The sequence below is a fragment of the Bombus vosnesenskii genome, unplaced genomic scaffold, assembly GCF_011952255.1.
Source record: "Bombus vosnesenskii isolate JDL3184/JDL3185 unplaced genomic scaffold, Bvos_JDL3184-5_v1.1 scf7180000013285, whole genome shotgun sequence".
Taxonomy (NCBI): domain Eukaryota; kingdom Metazoa; phylum Arthropoda; class Insecta; order Hymenoptera; family Apidae; genus Bombus; species Bombus vosnesenskii.
This window is the reverse complement of record NW_022882938.1, coordinates 4,181,918-4,203,349: the sequence shown is the minus strand read 5'-3', so window position 1 is coordinate 4,203,349 and position 21,432 is coordinate 4,181,918. Positions and strand designations below refer to the sequence as shown.

General features: G+C 39.4%; 1 protein-coding gene and 1 long non-coding RNA gene across 5 annotated transcripts in view; one reads left to right on the top strand and one right to left on the bottom strand.

The window, feature by feature from the left end:
• Positions 1 to 21,432, top strand: part of LOC117232311 (bifunctional heparan sulfate N-deacetylase/N-sulfotransferase) — a 368,371-nt gene that overhangs the window by 189,977 nt on the left and 156,962 nt on the right. Inside the window, exon 1 of one of the 3 annotated variants that reach the window (XM_033491636.1) lies at positions 15,946 to 16,742. The exons of the other annotated variants lie outside the window; for them this stretch is intronic. The gene's annotated coding sequence lies outside the window, so the exon portion shown is untranslated. Of the gene's footprint in view, positions 1 to 15,945; positions 16,743 to 21,432 lie in introns of those variants that run through there. 3 annotated transcript variants of the gene reach the window in all.
• On the bottom strand, positions 1,831 to 15,922 carry LOC117232312. 2 transcript variants are annotated; one of them, XR_004493102.1, is made up of 4 exons: positions 15,339 to 15,922; positions 14,364 to 14,612; positions 4,166 to 4,525; positions 1,831 to 2,384 (listed from the first exon to the last, which is right to left on the bottom strand). It is a non-coding gene; the product is annotated as an uncharacterized LOC117232312 (long non-coding RNA). The 2 variants fall into 2 exon arrangements; XR_004493103.1 differs by lacking the exon at positions 14,364 to 14,612 and having other exon boundaries at positions 15,339 to 15,921.

Sequence of the window (21,432 nt, the reverse complement as noted above, 5' to 3'; positions counted from 1 at the left end):
CGGAGGATATATTATTGCTTTATTTCTTCCGCGAAATATCGAAGCTTGTCACAAACACGCGTTTCCGAGAATTTCATTTTGAAGGTAGAAAATTATTTTCCAGCGAGTTGCTCGATTTACATACGAAGCAACAAGGTTGCAAAGCTTCTGTGCAGCGCCTGCTTCAACAATTTAGTGGCGTTCGACTTGATTCTTAGGAAAATCACTATTTATATCTCGCTGACGTAGAGGTGCAAACAGAGGCTCGTAATTCGACGATTTAGAAGCGCATCGCGATTTAGAAGGCTGAATCAGCAGATCGCTTTCGTTTTGATAGCTTATATCTTGATACGTTGAATGCTACGAAAGGCCTTAATACTTTTAATTCATATGAAAGTTAAAAATAAAGATACGTTAAAATTTATACGCTCGTACAAGTTACCAGATCTTCAAAATCACAGGTTATCATGAAACAGGTGTAAATTAAATTTTATACAACCAAATATACTTTATTTTATGATTTATGAAAATACGGATCTTCATTCAACTATCATAGAATAATTGAGACATCATGAAATGTTACAGAATCGTCCAAAATCTTTCGTCCATCATTTACGAAAATCTAAAATTCAAAATTCTAGATAAGCTGTCCAAAAAACGTTCACAGCGTCCTATATTTTATCTAAAGATAGACAACCATAACATTGATTGTCACAGGACAATTGCAATATCTCTCAAAACATCAGAAAATCGGCAAAAATTTTATCTATCATACGTATTAGAATCCAAGATCTATGATCTTAGGTAAGCTGTCGAAGAGACACTGGCGATTCCGGGGACGTTCGGTGATCCAGGAATCGTTATTTGCAGAGGCAGTACCGGAAGGGCTAGCAGGGTGAAAAAAGAAGCCAGAGGCTTTCCCGGGCTGTCAACACAATTTGCGTCATCGCAAGCAATTCCGCGAGTCGCCGGGAGGTTCGCTTTCCGGCAGATTGCATACGACGATCGTGATGAGTTTGCTTTCGCGTCGTAGACGACTAGGACGACGGATATCACTGCCGGAGCCAACTGTTCCGCGGAGTAAACATACCCAAAGATAACACGAAGGGATGGATCAAGCCACGAGCGTCGGAAGCTGGGCCTTTTTGTACAATAATTGTTGAAAATTTTGGATCTTAATAGCCGAAATAATGGTATAGGAACACCAAATTTACACTTAGAATTCATATTAGAATTGTTATATATTTATTTGATAAGCGATTTCAAAGATATTCATCGATACACACTTGCACGCGTCTCAGCACTTTCGTCCATATCGGACTGTTAACCGACTGAACACTTTACATTCATTTGTTTTCGAAACGCCGCGCACACACATACTTCCACATACTGATATTCACATACAAGTATCACTACTACGCATCTAACCTAGTCTAGCACATAAAATTATACATGTTTCAATAATAATATTAGTGGTTATTAATATCAGTGAATCTACAAGTTACTGTACATATGGTCGTTGTAGCTGATAGAATTCTGGTGTGCAAATAATTGTACAATTTTACGAGTTACAAGGTAAATAATTCACATTATTGGTGCATTTTAACAAAACGATCTTAACAAAATGATTGATCGATAGATGTAACCTTAATATTTTTACTTGACTTTAATTCAATAATATAAATAACAAAGTTGCTGATTAGTCGATGATTAAGAAAATGATATCAATACCCTTTGCGTAATAAATTCCATTGAACATTTTATTCCAACTAATTTATACTCAATATGATATTTTCAAAAGCTATTTATAATTTAGTATTTTCACATTTTCAACTAATAACGCATCTGTATGTTAATATATTTCTATTAAATTAAGTTGGATAACATAATATATACAAAACGCTATATTTTGCATAGTAAAAATAAAAGAATTTATTATTAGCATCGTGCGACAGAATTCGCTAATACTTCGAACTAATGAAATTCCTCTAATGATATTAGCTCAATCGTGCAAGGAAGCTGAAAAACGAATACACTGTTACATCCATGTTAATACATGGATATTCGTGTATTCGTAGCGACAGTTAACTTATCTAAACGTCTGAGCAGAGTGTCGCCGGTACTGGTCGGCGTTAACTTTATCGAAACTCGTTTCAGCGAATACTACGAGTTGCGTCGTGCCGTTAACCGGTTTCCCTACGCTGGAAATTGGACGAGAATTAGGCACTGTTCGCTCTCCGCTTAGATTACGAAGCCAAAGGAGACGCGTGCCTTCCGCTCGCCAGACACAACGTTTGCCTCGTGTTTTCGGACTCGTTGCCGTCGACTGCGTTCCACTTGAGAACGAGCCACTTTGTCAGGAAGTTGTTCGGAAGAGATGAAAACAGAGAATTCCGTGTTTCCAACTGGAACAGATTGGGAGGGTGAAAGAGTTAGGCTCTGTACGAATTAGAGAAAGGTGTTTGGGGTTTTGTTTTATGAGCGTGTTTTTCGAATTTGTTTAGAGGAAGATGCGAAATAAAGTTGAGATTGTTTGGAGATTGTTTGTTTACACATCTTCTTACGTATTTTACCGTTAACCAGTTAGCTGTTGCGATCTCTTCGCTGTACCGAAAATGTTCCGCATAAAATAAACGATGACGAGTTACTCGTCAAAAACACGCGTTTCCGAGAATTTCATTTTGAAGGTAGAAAATTATTTTCGAACGAGTTGCTCGATTTACATACGAAGCAACAAGGTTGCAAAGCTTCTGTACAGCGCCTGCTTCAACAATTTAGTGGTGTTCGACTTGATTCTCAGGAAAATCACTATTTATATCTCTTAAGTTGTTAAGGCACACTGGCTGGATTTTATTCCGGATAAATGAATAATAATAACGATGATAATGGGCATGCGTATCAAAAATCGTTTCTGATGAAACGGCTTTACCACTCCAAAGGTAGAATAATCTTTTAATAACGTCAGATGCGTTAATTGCACTTAAAGTAAAAACAATCTAAAATACCCGAATATCAGACTACATATTTTTCCAGATATTAAAAAAAAAATATTCTAAAACCAATCAAAAACTTTCTTAAGCACACGTTTCATAACTCTATTAAATTTGATGGTAACGTTAGGTAACCAAAGTATAAAAAATTCTCGATGAAAAAAACATTCGTCGATCGATTCGATCGAAACCAACAATTTTTCTCTCACCTAATTCTCATTTTGTCATGTCGCTGAGGAAACATTTCAAGCGATCGTATCTTGGCAATCATATCCTTCACACAAAGCAGCGTACGCGAGGAAACCCGAGGATCTTTCCTGACGTGGATGTTAAAAGGGCGTCGAAAGGATTCTGTTACGAGAAATTAGCGATCGTTGAAGCAAGATCTTTCACCAGCAAGAATGCTTGGCAAGGAGCGGGGTAATGGAGTTTTCTTGTTCCTGGCCTTTTTCCTCTCGCGCGACTCGCGTTCCAACCGTTCTTCGTTCCCTTGCAACGAAGATGCTGTCTCGAAACAACGAGCGTTACTATCTCGGCCTTGTGCATACAGGCTAATGTGCCTAATTTACCCAGCCAATCTAGTCCCGTATCTCAAACTTAATAATCATTGTTTGTACGCGACGACCGTGAACCGGTGCGTCTGATGATCTCGTCTGCGAAAGAGGATCTCGATGAGGGCTAATACAGCGTCGACTTGCCACATTGCTTGTAAAGAACGTCGAATATCAGGCTTTAGAGAAGTTCATCTCGTAATATCAAGAAATAATCGCATCGTACTTGTTCAGATATAACAATTTGATGCTTGAAATATTTATTCAGTCATCGTTATACCATCTTCTGTAACAGAACACCTTCGCGATATGGACTGAGATATTTTTGAAATTCTCTATTTATTTTCCACAATAATGTCCTTTTTCTTCATTCGATAATTTAAATTCGATTTAATCAATAATTTGACTCGCAGATGACCATCTTGTCAAAGCGATCTCAGCTAATACGAACGGGGCTGAAAAATTAGGTATCCTATAATCATCATTTTAAAAGTATATGATGCATATCTGAATTGTCGTTAAAATAGTAAACATTCATGGGAACGAGTCTACATAAAGCAACGCAACATGAATTTTCCGAAACTGCGAAATTCTTCGAATTGCACGGACGTCGTGGAAAGTGGAATAATTTAGTAGAGTGCTCACCGAAACTAACAATTGTTCAACATCAGCCATGCCAGCAGACTTAATTTCTGATTCCCTGCACGATGCACTTGGTCACACGCGTAAGCGCGTCCATCGTTCGAATTCCTTTCGTCCGTCCCAGCGATTTTCCAGTAACAAGCTGCAGCCACTCGACGCCAGCACCTACGTACAACAGTATCCTGGCATTGCTTTTTGCAATTTGCGAAATGGAGTGTCGGAGGCCAATTAACCGTGAGCCAGGATCGTTCTACTGGATTCGTTGAATTTTTCAAGAGACACAGGGATGGTCAGTGTCGTGCGTTGAAAGGCAAAGAAAGCCGCGCGCGGCGTATCCACGCGGAAGAAAGTTGGCAGCAAAGTCTGTGAAAACAAAAGGGCTGAAATTAACGGGCCATTACGAAATGGCTCGCGGGAGGAAAGAGAGACTACGCTCTCTTTCGTCGTCGCTAAACTCGCGAGCAGCGCTCAATTACGTTGATGAATTACGTGTACCTACTTCAATCCGCGCGAGGACAGACAATGAATTCATCTTCGTCATAATTCTGCGGAGGATGAACCCGCTGACGTATATTAGTCGCGTAATCCGCGGATATTTCACCACGAAGACGCGTCACTGTTCGAAATTTTCGGGAAAATCCTGTTGGCTAACGAGCAACGACGATCCGCTTCGAATCGTCGCCTAATTTCCGCGAAAATGTTGCATCGTGTGTGCCGCTAATTATCGTCGAACGAGGTAAGAATGATCGAATGTGACGGTGTCAATTTCAGGAACCTGACCTCGCAGTTCATACGACTATATAAATATAAATAACACAGAGACAGATTTTAGGTACCACGTATAAATGTTAGAGAATTATCGTTTATACAAATTTCGGTATCTGTTTCAGGATTTATATTATACACGTAATGTATTTACAACAAATTTTTGATTAATTATTCATCATATATATATTCAGATATAGATAAGCATCGGAAAGCTCAATTATGTACTCTACTATATATGCCTATCAACAGGTTAGATATCTAGTAATGAAATAAACATAAATTAGGGTCCAAATCTGTGAATTCCATCGAGTTAGTAATAATGTAATAATACCATGCCAGAAATCCAATCCCATAATGTGACATATTTCCAATATTTTAAAAATTATCTCCGTATCTCGTCAAGTTACAATTTATGCTACCACATTTCAAGCATAATAAGAGGAATAAGAAGAACTCCAGATTTTGTGAGTGATAATTAGCATGGATGACAAATACGTAATCGAAAGCCAAGCGGATGTTCGTGCTACGACGGGAGAAGAAGGAATCTCTATGTATACGTGGAGATCTGGTTGCACATAAAAAATATATACGTATGTATGTGCGATTAGTTGAAGTCTAATGTGAATCGTTGGAAATCGTTGGAAAGTTGAGAGAAAAGTCATAAATTATTATCGAGCCACGAGTTGTTGAAGGATCGTTGAAGCATCGAGAATTAGCTTTAGCCAGGAACTTCAAAAGAACCAAGTTACAGAATGAAATTATTACACCTGAGAAGTAAAAACGTGTCTGCAACGGAGTAGTTTCGCGGAACGATTCATCTCGATCGACGAACAGGTTACCACAAGCGACTGCTACCGGTTGAACAAGCGCAATCGAACCGACTTCGCTTCGTCAACCGAAGTCGAACGTAATTGTCGATGTTCTTCACACCGTGCCGATACTTCCGAGCGCGACTTTCGACCTGCAGCCTAATTGAAGTCGGCAACGCCGAGTCCTTTTATTATGGCGAACAAAAGGCGCGAGCGGCGAGCAGTCACAAAGCGCGGAACTCATTACGAGCGGAGCCGGGGCGAGCAAGTCAGCCGCTAGCTACGCGGCGGCGGCGCGAAACCTTGATGAGAAATTCCGGAATGGAAACGATCGACTCCGCGGAAAAGTCGTTCGTTTCAAGGCGTGGGATCGGGGGGAGAAACCGACAGAAAGGGTGGCAACGAAGGGAAATAAAAGCGAATCGCGCAAAGGAAAACACCGAGAAGATTTAAAGGATGGGAAGGTTTTAAAATCCGCTACGACGCGAACGATACTATGAACTAGTGGAACGTTGACGATAATGGGAACATTGATTGTTGGGTTCGATACGGAGAGAATAAGATGTAGTAGACTTTACATGTTACACCTAAATTTATTTTATTATGAAACGGATTATATAAAATTGAGATAAATATTTTTATTTTAATTAGGATACAGCAAATTTTAGATTGCCGTACGACGTAAAAGTACGACGGGGTGCAAAGCTTATAAAAGAGTGTCATAGTTACGTTACAAATATTATTCTTTATAAAATATCTTGAATTCTATAATTTCTTACATCATTCACTGTAAACCTGACCAATAAACCTAGGGAACTAAATAATATATTCCTCTGAAATGTTCAACACTAATCACGAACGTAGGTGAAACAAGACTACTAAGCACGCGCTTGTACTTACGTTACGCGCGAAAATTTCAAAGGATGATGTTCCACGGTTTCCGGCTGCGCGGCAACGCTACAAAGTTTCATAATGGAGGAACTAGAAGAGCCGTGAGTTTCGTGATTCGCAGCAGCTCTCCGCTCGTCGATTGCTTTAAAATTGGAAATTCGTAAATTCGATGCGAGCGTTTTACACATCCCTTCGTTCGTGCGGTTTTTCGCGCATTTCGAATTGCACGTTCCGCTCGTCGATACGGTAACTTTTAACCCGAATTTGTAGTTTGTCCGAGAACTCGCGGGGATTTTTCAATGACGGTCGTTCTCCAGAGAACTGAACGCTCGTTAGAATGAGACATTGTGCTTTCATTATCCTGTATGAAGGTATTATTTTATAAATTTTCGAAGGGAATACAATTGAGGCAGGCATAAGATTTATCTAATTTTAAGAAGTCAGTTTTTTCAAAATATTGTACCATGGCTTATAGTGTATTTGAAAGACGTTATGAACTTACTCCTGCCACAATTTTTACGTCAAAATACAGGAATATATGAAAAATGTTTAATTTCATTAAAATCGGTATCTACAACTGCTTATTTTTCATATTTATAGAATATGTCATATGCTCGAACCAATCGAATGATCGATGCGTAAAACACCTATAACATGCGTTAGGAATAATACCAACATGTTGGACACAGAGTTTTACGAACATATACACATACACGGTATTATATATATAGCTATGCTTGAAACACATAAAACTTTATTGTACCAGGTAACAAATGTATGAACAAATCTTTTAACATGTACTTAAAAAGATTTCACGTGTATAGCTATCAAATTAAACCGCAACCTCCTTAAAGGAGAGTGGATAATGAAATTCCTCCAGTAAAACAAACCCATCCCTAACATCACCGACAAGTTCCTCGAAAAATCCCAGAGATCCTTTATCCTTCAAACGAACCCGTATTGTTTACGAACGTCTCGACTATTCGCGCCGCGAAAGAGGGTAACTACCCCTCAAAAGCTATCCTCCGGCCGCGGTGGCCTTCGCATTATTTACGCCTGGCTCGTGGGTCGAGAGGGACCGCCGGATATACTACTTTCGGAACTTGAACGAACTTCTGACGGAAACCACGATGGCCGCGGCAAACCGGAAATTTATGGATTTTGTTCTGCCTTTCGGGCTTCTTCCAGTCAGGCTAGGCATTTTGATTTATACCGTAACCGTGACGATATCGGACGACGAGATGCTTGTCGAGAGGCCAGTTTCATCAATTTCACGATGGAACCGTATCCCGAGCCACTCGCTTGTTTGCCAAATCGATTAACTCTGCGAAATAAAAGGTGGAAAAATTTCATGAAATTATAAAATAGACTGGATATTCATGCAAATTTATATTTTCACGAACGTAATTAAAGAAACGAAAGCTAGTTACAAATTTGTTTCATCTACTGAATGTAATAAAGAGCACCGTGCATCGTGTTCTTTATATATTTTTGCGTATCATGCGCATTATTGCATCTTTTGTATTTCCCATAAATGTATAAGAATTCGCATCAATCAAGTGCTTCCTCGTTAAAATTTCAAAAATTTCAAAGAGCGAACCTTGGCCTGTGAGCGGCTCGATTGTCTCAAAAACATTCGCTGCTTCTCTCATTCCTATCTGATGCTGCAGCATCGAAAATCTATCGCGAAGGAAAGAAGCTTACGACGAACGTGGTACGGTAATGCATGAGAAATTCGTTTTATAATAGAAGTCGTTAGCACAGCATATCGACGTGTATCCGCTTCAAGGGAACGTAGGTTCCTCCGTCTTCCTATTTTGGAGAAACGTTGCAGCGGAACGTTATTCGAGAACACGAGGCTGAGTCAATTTTGTATCGGAAACAACCGAGACACGGGATCGCTGGTGCCGTGCGAAGAGACCGGACGAGAAATTGTTCGAGTTTATGATACATGGATATGACTCTTCGGGGTTGTAATACAATCACCTCGGATATCCTTGCTGTTCGTTTTCATCGACGTTAATGATGGGAACAATTTAGGGATGACAGAGAACGAATCCCGCGAAATAAAGGTAGATATTCTTCGATCTTGGAATATTACAGCGAGTATTACATTTTCCAGTAGTTTTGTTTTAGTTATTTTCTAGGAACAATGAAAGACTGTGTTATTTATATTCCCCGATCAATTTTTAGTACGAAGCAAAGTTATGCTGTTCAATTATCTAAATTCTATTTTTACTCAATAACAGACAGAATTTTCATATCACAATTAAAAAATTCTTCAATTTGTTCGTAAACATGGAGTACCACCGAGATGATTGAGATTGATTTTTCCTATTTATATTTGTCTATAAATTATTTCTCGTTGAAAGTTATTATTCACTTGACTAAAAAATCTGCTATGATCGTCTTTGATATACGAACCATCCTAGAATAATAGGTACTAATGTGATTCTGCATAGATACACTGTTATAGGCTTTAATAAACGTATGATCATTACTATAATGACAGCATCAATATATATATACACATAATTTTTTTATTAATATTATTTTTATTCGAACATTTCCGCGTCCATAAAAACCACTGCAATCTACGCACCGAGAATACTTAGACATTAAGCGCTTTACAAGGGACGGTTTAATCGCAATTTCATCAGGGGATCGGCTTTATCCAGCAGGAAATTTCCCTGTTTACATCGATACCAAGTAAACTCGGTTCAGTTCGTTGGCTCGTACCAACGAGAACTCCTCTTTCTCTTCAGGCGTCTCAACTAAATATCTCGTTAACGAAGGTAACCCTGCACGCCGTAATCGATAAATGTCTAAACGATTGAAACCGACGATTCACGGAGCTTACAGGCTATCCTTTCCAGTCTTAAAGGACTCGTCCACCAGTTTCTTACGCCATTTCCAACGTAACGAACCTCGATCCTTTTCCGTCTATATATTTCGATTTACCTTTTCACTGTGATACTCGCGAATTTTGTCGTACGTGGGCTTAATTAAAGCGACTACTAACTAGCATAATGTATATTCAACTTCCAATAACCAAGCAATATTTTCCTTCCTAGTCTTAAACTGGAATTACCGACGGCTAAAGTATACAGCTTATATCGCAAAAATTAAAGTGCAAAGCATAGGGCAAGATTTATAATACAATAAGAAATATAAGCTTTTTCTATTTATTGATATATTTTACGAAAAATCATTCAAACATCTAAAAATGTACCGCGGTGAATCTATGATATTTCTATGGAAAATTACGAAATAGTAATTTTGATCATACCGGTAGTGCTAGGATTAAAGGACTCGTTCGCTAATGTCCTAGCCCATTTCCAACGTAACGAACCTCAACTCAATCCTCTTCCATCTACACATTTCGATTTATCTTGTCACTGTGATACTCGCGAGTTCCGTTGTATCTATGCTTAATTAAAGCGACTGCTAACTAACATAATCTATAACAAGCTCCCAATAACCAAACAATATCTATCCTTCCTAATCTTAACCTATTACTACCGACAACTACAGTATACAACTTGTATCACAGAAATTAAAGCGCAAGGAATAGGATTAAGTCTATACCACAATAAAGAAACATATTTCATTCGCGTATTTTACGAAAAATCGTTCAAATTTCTAGAAACGCTCCATTGAAGATTTATAAAATTTCTATGAAAAAATTACGAATTGATAATTTTAACCACTCTAGTAATTCTGGTGTTAGAGAACCCAGTTCGCCAGTATCATAAATAACATTTCTAACGTAACGAACCTCAATTCTATCTACATGTTTCAATTCACCTTGTCACCGCGATACTTGCAAGTTTCGTCGCGCGTGCAACTTAATTAAATCGACTGCTAACTAACATAATGTATATCTAGCTTCCAATAACCAAACAGTGTCTAGAAGTTCGCTCGGGGGGTAATTAGTTAATGTACCATTGGTCGACGAATTCGCTGACGATCGTGTCTGCACCGCGTGCAGAAACATGTTGGATAGACAAGGTTAATTTCCAACGGAGGCATTCGAGTTCGTTAATAAATCAGACAGCATCGGCCCATCGTAGACGTACAAACATCCCCGCGATGCTGCTTAATCGATACCCGGCTTAATGACTGCGATGCGTTTCGGCTGATGGCCCGGATTCGACGCGAGACGTCTCCTAATCTAAGCGGAGCCGTTTAAACGGCGCGGTGAACGCTGATCGACGGCCGCTTAAGGAGTCGTGATTTCTGATAGATTTGCTAAATTGCAAGCAATTCGGGCGTAAATGCTCGTCAAGCTTGCGAGTCTCTCGATGCCGTACGCAGTGCAACTTGCAAACTATCGAACCAAGTTTCGCTGTCACACATCGTCTCGTATCGGTTGATCGATAAGTAATTGCAGATTAAGAATTAAGTTAATTTTAGAGAAACTTTTGGTTTCGAGTGTTGCGAACGAAGAGTAACGATTGTAATAACTTTTGGACGATACCATAAATTGTATATTTAATTTAGAAACTTTGGGTTTGAAAAATGAACAGCAAATAAGATCGTTTCACAATTTTCAAATACAAACTACATAAATGTCACGAATAGAATGGAATGAATTACTGATTACGAACATTTGAACGACATTCTATATATATATATATGTATACTGCAAATTTCTTGATTAAACTCCGGAACACAGAGAAGCAAAGACCATTGAAATCTGAAAATACGTAATGAAATTTAAGCAACGCGGACGATTAACGGAAGAATTTATAGTGGTTGATGTTGCCGAATAAAAAAAGGAGAGATTTGCTAGATTGCGTTTTACGCCGATACTACTAGCAGAGATTTTAACGGTGCTTTATATCAAAATGTATGTACAATGTACACAGCACCGTTCGATACAAGAATTGCATCCGATACCGGTCGAATATCTGTAATCTCTGGTGAATATACTGCATGGTTTTCGTTCTTTCCGAGTTATGTAACCGAGCCGCGTTATCAGTTCCTCTAAACATATTATTCATTAGAACATCGATGAAAATGTTGATTCACCATAACACTCGTAGCAGAATGCAACAGAAAGCTTAATAAAGAGGGCTACGGAAGTAAACCGATATTAGAAGCATAATTCACCGTGTAATGTTGACCCCATGTGGTTAAACGTTAACGTACTCCCAGCAGTATACTTTTGCTAACGGCACCGTTGGTATAGTTCTAAATATTAGTTTCCAACTCGTTTTGCCGAGTACAATGTATCGGTAGGGGAAAAAAGAAAGAAAATGAAAATCAAACGGTGTTCTTGCATTTACGGCGCGTGCACGATGCGTTCGGGTGCAAAAAGGGGAAATGTCTTTGATAACGTGGAAAGAGGGAAATATCTCTAATTAAGCATGATTGACGGGCAATTTATTTTGTTTGTAGAATTCGAGCTTGCGCCGTCAATCACGCCGCGTGTAACAGTCGCCTTTATTTTACTGTGAAACACCACGCCACCGATCAATATTACGAAGGGCATGTTCATTGTTAGACGGTTTGTGGGTCTTGTATCGCGTCAAAGGGCGCATTTAATTAGCACCTATCGCGCCCTTCGATGCGTCAGATCTCACCATGGTCGTTTGATCACACAATCGTGATACTCACACTGACTGTGGAACACGTTCAACGACGAAGTATGTAATTGTTCCAACTACAGACGATAGTGGTTAAGCGTTGACAAAAATCATCGCGATGAAAGTGATCAGAATTTACGAAAGATAAAATGGTTAAGTGATGTATGTTCGCTATAGGAATTCATTTTTGCCCGTGTATTTATTTATCGACTTTTGCGTAAGAAATAATATCGCCTTTTCTGCATTTCTAATCTTATTTCGTCAATAAAAAGATCGGAAGAGCAAATCGAAAGTAAATAACATGAATGTATCGCGTGATCGACGAATGAAAGATAAGAAATTGTAGAATTTGTGCAGATGTGGAAACGAAAGATACGAGTAGGAAGAGAATGCAGCAGAAAGTATATGCAGAGTAGAGCGTATGCCTGCAAACAAAATCAATATTAACATTAAAGTTATCGAAGTAGACAAAACAATCGATTCCTAATTTTTAGTAGGAATCTTAGAGTATTGGAAGAAGGAAGTCTTTCGAATTTGAACGATTCTTTACAAAATGCATGGACTTCCAATTTGATTCCTTAAGTACAAGTTATACATTATAGTCATTAATAGCTTCGGACTGTTATCATGTCATCGATTGTGCAAATGATGCACGACTTTATTATCAATTTTACAAATTATCGATCTATCGTACAACTCATAATTACCAATCAACACGTCTTCCATCATGGAAGCATGTTTGTTCAAAAGTGAGATTTCTCCATGGATGATGTGCTAATAAAGAATGTACACTATACCGATGAATAAAAATTCCTACAAATTAGAAACTTCAACAAAGGACACCAGAACAGAAAGCGAGTCTCGTCAAAAGAATCTTTGGTCTTCCTGTTGCTCGATCGACGGTTCGAAGCGACTAAGGACGTGGGATGTCGACTCCTATAAAAGAAATGACAAATAAGACGAGCTAGTCGCCTAGTGACAAAGGCGTCGTGAGGTAGTGTGTACTCGAGCAATGTGGACAGCGCGCGATCAGACCGGTTTGACGTTCCTGGGGAATATGTGGTTGAATTTCATTCTGCTACGTGACGTTTTCAGTTTCCGCCTATTGTAAGACGCGGTCGGTATCGCGTTCAAGAGGAAGAACGAACGGAAGCACGGTAACCGTTCGGATTCGTACTATTATCGGCTCGGAAATTCATGATCGTTCCATAACAGAAAATCCAACAATCGTTGGGGAAAATTTCACGTGACAATAGAAACTTCATCGACAATTTCTTTCAACTTCTTTGCTTTCCTTTTCTTTTCTTTTTTTTTTCTTTTGCTAAAATAAGAGAATTTGACGCTGAAAAGCTGTTTGCCATAATTTGGAATTCTTATCTCAATAATGTTTCTATTTGCGCAATATGGTAAAGCGGCGGCCAGAGAGGCGCGCCCAGAAAGTTTTCATTTCCTCCGTCGCCAAGGAGAAATACGATTGTATCTTTGAGTAGCGAGTAAAAAAGAATTTCATTTCCTCTCGTAAACCCCCCGGACAAGGAGCTCTATGATATATGCCTGTGCGCGGCGGAAACAAGTTTCTTTGAGCGAACTTGCGGTTGAATCTGGGCCAGTCGGTATCGCGTTCGGCACAGATTTCAGAAAAACGTATGTAGCAAAGGGGAGAAAGACGGATGCGTCCTTTAGAATGCTTCTTGTAGGTACAGCTCGCTACTTAACGGAGGCAAATGGAAACTCGGCATAGGTACTTCGAGATCTCTTCTTTTTTCTTTCGATTCTTATCGTTTGCTAATCTTCGTTGGAAGATTGATCAAATTAATCAAATATTTCTCGTTATTAAGAAAATATGAGTGTAACAAATAATGCTATACTACAAATAAAAGCTTCTCAAGACCTGACTGGTTTATTTAAATGAGGGTAATTTGAGTTAGATTATTCAATCTTAAACATGCAAGGCAATTTTATACAATTGTTATCACGTGAAACGCAAGATACAAATCAAAATGAAATATTCTAGAATTAAATAACTGCGTTACCTACAACCTACGATACGAGAATTTCAATTGCGGACTAAATACCATTTAAACCAACCACTTGCAATATTCCGCAATCGAACATTCATTTATTCAAGGAAACACAATTTACCCTTTATTTAAAGCCCCTTTCCAAAGAATCGAGGCATCGTTCGAGCCCATTTCAATTTTAATATCATCCCTCTGGCAGTTTCGCGATCGCGAAACCGATACCGCAGTGGCATTCAACGAAAATAATTCGACGAGTCCATTCCGTAGCGCGGTAACTCACATCCAGCTAGTGGCGTAGAAGGGTGAAGAAAGGAGGCGAGGATGGCTCGAGTTCGCCGAGTCTCTCGGCTGCGCGCCGACGTTTCTCCGTCTGTAAAACGTAAACGACGAAGGTTACGAGGGTGGAGGCGACGTGGAACGCGTCTGGCCGCGAAAGAAACGCAAGAAGAACGAGAGAGAGGTCGAGGTTTCGGCGAACATCTGCCAAGCAGGCTGATTTCCAACCAGTGATAAGACCTCGAAATGCAGAGGAGCCGGCACAGAACCGCGCCGGAATTCATTAGTTAACCCCGCTCCAGGAGCGCCATTTTCCATGGACTCGTTTCGTGGCGCGAAGCTCGCGAGGCCACTGTGCACCGCGCCGGGAATTGTATCGTTGAAGAATTCAGCGATGGGACCGGAGGATGAAGGGTTGCTCCAGTTTCGAATGGAAAAGGGAAAAATGTTTTCTAAGGACGACCCGAGGGGATGGAGTGGTTCGGGGCGTGCAAGAGTACGGTCTCAGAGGAAGCTGCGGATACGTGGAGACTTCCAGTGTATCTTCTTCGAAAGTGTAATCAATTGTCTGTGACTGGATGCATCGCAATTTGTCGCGTGAAAGATGCATGTGAATCGGCACGTTAGTTTATTCTTGAGTAAATATCGCTTATCTTAACAAAAATAAGAAATGAATGGAAAGGCTGTTGCTCATATAGAACCAGTTACGCCTTTCGCAAATGGAGTTCACTCAAACCCCGATAAAGAAATAAATACGATAACATTGATACCTTTGCTGTTACACTATATGCATGATATTTTATATAACATACGACTTTACCGCGCGTAGACGGTAACAGAACAGGATATTCAACTGCTTGTCACGCGTGTCGGTGATCTGTCGCTGATCGAATTCTTGAACGCTTTCAAAGTAACTCGACCGAAGGTGCGTAGCGGTTGTATATCTGGCAGCGATTTCTTAACGAGATGCTGTTTCGTTCATCCTTCACGTATGAGTTGTTCGGTATTCGCGAGGCACCCAATCGGTTCGCCGTGAGTGCAAGCGCGTAGTACATCAATATGAGAATCGCGAGAAGATGCGTTTGGGCGCGACCGCGTGCCGCGACTGATGCACTGCGCATGCGCCGCATTCTCGTTCCATCCATCTCTCTCTTATACGTAGCGTGTGCGTGCTTCTCTTCCTCGCGTTGACTCTCTTTCACTGCTTGGCCAGACGTTTGGTGGGGATAGGTAGCTCGGTTGAAGTTCGCGAGGCGACGCAAGGGGCGCGCCACACGACAAAGTAGTGGGGCGGGAAGGGTCGTAGGGACAAGAGGAGAAACGCGTGGAACTCGTAGAGAGGGAAGGGGTGAGAGTCCGGCGGTCGAGTGAAGCAGTAGGAGGGGGACCCCGCTTGTCGGGCGATGCCACTCAACTGAATCCCCGCTCTGTCCTCGCGGCAGTCTGACGCCGGTCGCGCAGTCAGCATGGCTGGATTTTCTCGTAGTTTTTCGCCGGTTCTACCGAGCTAGGGACGAGCGCAGTCGGTCGTGTTCTCGCGTCGCGGTGGTGCATGCTGTCTGAGTGTCGTCGTCAGAACCATTTGAAACTAATCGCGAGGCCAAGTGTCTGTATACGCGTGCATTTCCGAGCGAGCGAAAGAGACGCCAGATACTCGAACCTAACCTCCAAAGACAAAGATGAGCCGAGACGTAACTCTGTTCGTTTCGTGGCCGCGGTGACGCAGAATCTCGTCTCTTTTCGTATCGTTTATACTCTAAGCTTGTAATAATATCGAGACGAACGTGCTTAGTTGTGTTGTTGATCGTGCGCGTATTATATACCGTGATTCTCGTGGTGATCGCGCCTAAAGTGCGTCGCGTGACAGCCGTGTGTGCTCGTGCGTCTTGCAACGGAACGAGGACGGGACGCGTGGAAAGAACAGAAGGGAGCGGAAAACTACTATGCGCCCTGGCGTGAACATTTTGGTGACGTTCTTCCGTGTGAACATGTGAAAGAAACAGGTAAAGAGAGAAGAGGAAAGATAGTGAATCTGGGAAGAAAAGAAAGATCAGTGGGCGGCTTATAGGAAAAAGGACTTGACTATCCAGCAACGAATCTTGTCCCAACAACGAGGGAAACATTTCTTAGAAAGCTGTTTCGTTGAAGGTTACGTGTTCGTGTGTTTGGTTTGAAGTATCAACTCAGCCGCTCGCTTCTTGGAATCGACTGTTTTTCTTCACTGGTATGTTGAAATGATCTATTGTTTATCTTCTATCCCTGTTAACTAACGAGAGCAAAAAATCAAAATAACTGTATCAATAGGAAATTTCCGTGTTGTCGCATGACTGAACGAAACTCATGTAGAGATGTCTCTACATGAAGCGTCTGGCCGTCGGCGTAATTCTCGCCTGGCAAAAAGAGACGAGAGCCATGTGTGTACGTCGGCTCGGCCAGAGTGTAAACAAGCGCGGTCCTTTTAAATGCCTACATATCGCGCTCCGTTGTTATCTGTCTGACGCAATTTCGTCCCGCTTTCCTCACTGAAATTTATTCCTGGAATTATGAATGCGTATAGTATCGAGCAGTTGGTAGCTAGTCCCCGCGATCGTTTGAATATTCCCGGGCTTAACTCTTCGCGGTTGCCATTCGACGTTTTGTTTCAAGTGGTTCATACACAATAAGCTATTTGCGACGCTTGATTATATAATACGTGTGTGCGTTTCAGTATCTTCGTTAGCTATATATTAGATTAATATATTCGCTACTGTTATCGCAAATGGTGTATCGATTCTGTTGTTTAAGCAATGCTACGTGCAAACAGAATAGTTGCATTTTGATTTTTGCGTGTTTCGATAAAATGATTTGAGAAAGTGTTCTCTATCCATTCACTATATAATGTGTTAGAACGAATATCATCGCTTAAGATTAAAACATTTTGATGGAAAAATTTTAACAGTTGATGATGTTGATTTGTAACATAAACGATTATCTTCTACTTGTTCAAAGTGAGAAGAATCGAAAGACAAAATATCGAGCTGGCCAGAATTAATATTGATTAACTTTATAAGTTGGGAAGTAAAGAAAAATATGTCAAATCTTACAATTTTTTAATAATTTTCTTTGAATTTTTTGCAATAAATAGCTTATGGAGATTGAGAAATTTGCAGAAGGTAGGGTTAATCAGTCTGATTTCTGAAAGGTTTAGATAATCCTGTAGAAAATACGTAATATCTTACGATATTTTATGTACAGTACAAAATGTTTTAATTGGATTTTTAAATCAAAATTTTTATTCCAAATGCGATGATATTATTATATTCAAAAAATATATTTCCATATTATATGATTCTCATTCTAGAGGTACATTTTGACATACATATGTTACATTTAACCGTAGTATAACAAAATGTGCTACCGGAAAATCTAGTTAAGACGCATTTACTTTAATTACGGAAAAATGTTAATCCATTTTCAAAATATCTGTATTAGTGAACGTAGTACATTCAGCTTCGGTTAATTAAATGGTACATATAGTTCTGAGCTGTTATTTTGCGTTTCTATTACGTAAAATTACGGTTATTTTCAACAGGAAACTTTCTTTATAGGAGAGCGCTCTAACTGATAACAATAATTTTAATCCTATCAAAAGTGTCTTTCTATGAAATGTATCTAATCGTAAATTATTTGTCTATCGCAAAAATGAAAGACGACTTAGAGAAGATTAGCAAACATTACACTAATACTATTCACCAAATGTATATATATGTTATATTTAATATTTGAAGGTTTTAAACTTAGTATAATTTTTTCGCAAATGAAAAATAACTCCATATATGGAGTTTGTTCCTTTCTAATTAGAATAGAGAAACCTTGAAGACCGTAATGAGACACTTGTACATTACATGATCACATTACGTGCTTGGTATATACAATCGTTTACTTGGAGATGATGTCACGTGATGGCGGAACTAGCATGAAAAGTAATTGCATCTCGATGCACTGTCTCTTTAAAATTACGTACAGATAATGTGTAATACATATTCGACTGTTCGCAGAAAAATACGTCTGTGAAGAAACTGATAATGCCACGCATGTGTCGTATGGTCACGTGATTATCGTTGCCTTCTTCTAGATAGAACCTATCGGTCGAATTACGAAGTTACACGTAGTTCTCGTGCTCGTAGAATTCCTACATGTTATTGAAACACGGAGATATGAAATGTAAAACTCTTATAGACGAATAAGTAACATTTTTTGTTCATATTCAGATTGAAATTTCGTTTAACTATTTCAATTATATGTTTGGTATATGTTATGCCGTATATAGTGTATATGGCGTTCAGTTATTATGTGGAAAATTGAAACAAACGTTTCGAGAGAAATGGAATCATGATAGCTATAACGAAATTTAAAATCGAAGTGTTTCATATTCAAATAATGAAATTTGTTATTCGTAGTAAAAGGCATTTCGCGATAACTTTTGCAGAGCTTATGAAATTGAAGATTTATTGAAGCAAAGATATGATTATACAGCAGTGATCATCTATTAAAAATACCTAGCGATATAAAGAGTAGATGATATTATATATGTGTGTTCGTTCAACCCATCAGTTTATCTGTGAATAATTATCATTCTCTTTCACGTTGGACCATATCTTTTCAGTGCATTAAAATACCTATATAAATTCCATTGCAATAATAAAAAAAAAAAGTTTCAGAAAGAATCACTTATCAAAGTAATCGATAACTTCCTGGTCATCGTTAATTTTTTTTCAATTCGCGATGAAACTTTTGAACCTTATGTTTCTTGTTAATAAAATTCGAGATTCCCACTTTTACCCTAATTTCTATGTGCGAATTTCGTGTTTGATGGCTCCTTAAATACTTCCTGAATTCGAGCAGGCACAACTCGCGTTTCCTAGTCATTAAAGAAACTTGCACACATTAAATCCTGAAACTACCGGTTCGTTTTACCGCCCACTTGTTATACGCCTAGGCAATGAAAGACTAAAAACGTTTTCAAACATTCCAAGCATTCCGAGGAAAGAAAGCCGTGTGACATGGAAATTTAAAGTTTTATGGAAAATCGAATTCACCTGTTTCTTTTATCGCCCAGGGAATACGAAAACCTATTTCCACGTATTGTGGTAACCGTCCTCTTCCCTTTCTTGAAACTAAGAATACCATTCCAGAGACAAGAAAAATGTCCTGGATAACCTGTCCTTTAACTTCTGTGTAAGGTGCGATTTTTACTTTCAAACCAAAACAGTATAATCTCGTTATCTCTTTGGTCGTTATCTTTACATAAAGAACTAAATTACGTATTATAACGGTGCATCGGATGAGCTGTAGTTATTAAATCTCCGACCGATCTCTCGTGTTCGAACATCGTAGACCCATTAAAGGACGAGCTCCTTAAAAAACGAAGAGGAAAAAAAAAGGAAAAGTATACCGGAGCGATGTTCCACGTAACACGGTTCAATTGAACGTAATAACGCGATACTCGAGCCATTATCCGTTGGAAACACGGATATTAATTTCGTTATTAGACCCTCTGCCTGGCCTCTCTTTCTCTCATTCTCTAGATTGTTGCTACGTTTTTAAAGCTAGGTGTTTTCTTCTCTTTCTTCTTTTCTTCTTTTGTTTTTGTTGCTGACCGAGATGTCCGTTCATTAAACGGGAAACGGTTTTACGGTGGCTGTTTCGTATTTTGCATAGAAAAGTAGGATGAGGAGAGGCCTTTGAACGTCAAGATTAAAGAGTTTTGTTGCATTCGTTGCTGAGACCCGTAATAGGTTCCATTTACGAGTGTCGCGAGACGCTGCGTTGCAACGCGAAAATGACAATCTGAATGCGAAATTAGGCGCACGACGCTTTAATGCGGGACACACGCTAAGTCTTTGGCTATGAAAGATGCATCAGAAGAAGCCAACGTAGAAAACTCCAGAGAGAGAGAGAGAGAGAGACAGACAGACAGAGAGAGTATGTAGACGTAGAATATGTGCGCGAGTGGCGATCTTCTATTATGGAAGGAAAAATCGTGGAAAAATCGACGAGATGTTCGTGGAAGCTTCTTTGGCCTTTTGTTAGCTCGAGTGTGTCTGAGGAGCGTGTCGAAGTTTACGCTCAGGTTGCTAGTCGATTTTTGTTACGCTAGTCGTAGCTAGTCGCTGTGTGCTGCCTCGTCGAGACACACGACAATGCCGAAGTGTGTTTTCAGGTGTCGTTTGTTTAAGTTACACGGCTCTTAGCTGTTGATCTAACTGCGAGAAGGGAAGGTCTCTAGCGCCGACTGAAATTCTCGATAGTTTCACTGAGAACGGAGTCGTAAAAGCTTCAAGGACTCTAGTTTTCGAGCACTGTTCTCTTTTACTGGCGTTTCTTATCTGGGTAATGCGAGGCTTCATGGTTCAGACAGGCAAGATGCTATTCTTTTGATTTGAAACCGTGTTTTTTCTTGTACTGTCTCCTATACTAACAATTTATTTGATAATCGTTCTTTCTTCTCAAGCAGAGTTCATATGTACACTGAATAAACTTGTAGCATTGTAATAGGTTTTTTATTATATTGACTTAGACAGTCTTAGATGCATCATCAAACGTTCATATCGTAAAACAGATCACTTATGAAAAATGTGAGAAGTCAGGTTTTTCAGTTATCCTGAAACAATTCCCAAATTTGAGATTTTAAATGATTTGTCCTGTCAATACACTCGCACATTAACAAAATTGTAATTTTATTTCATTTTGAGATTAAAAGCAATTCTCCGCCAGCCTTTCGAATGTTCCAAAAATATTGATTCATCACACGATCAATTATACCATTAAATTTCTATAAACCTTCGTAAGTCACTCATTTCAAAAAGTGTTATTTCCCATTTCAACTTCATTGTATTGCGATACTTTCTCTTAGTCATCGAATAAAATACAAA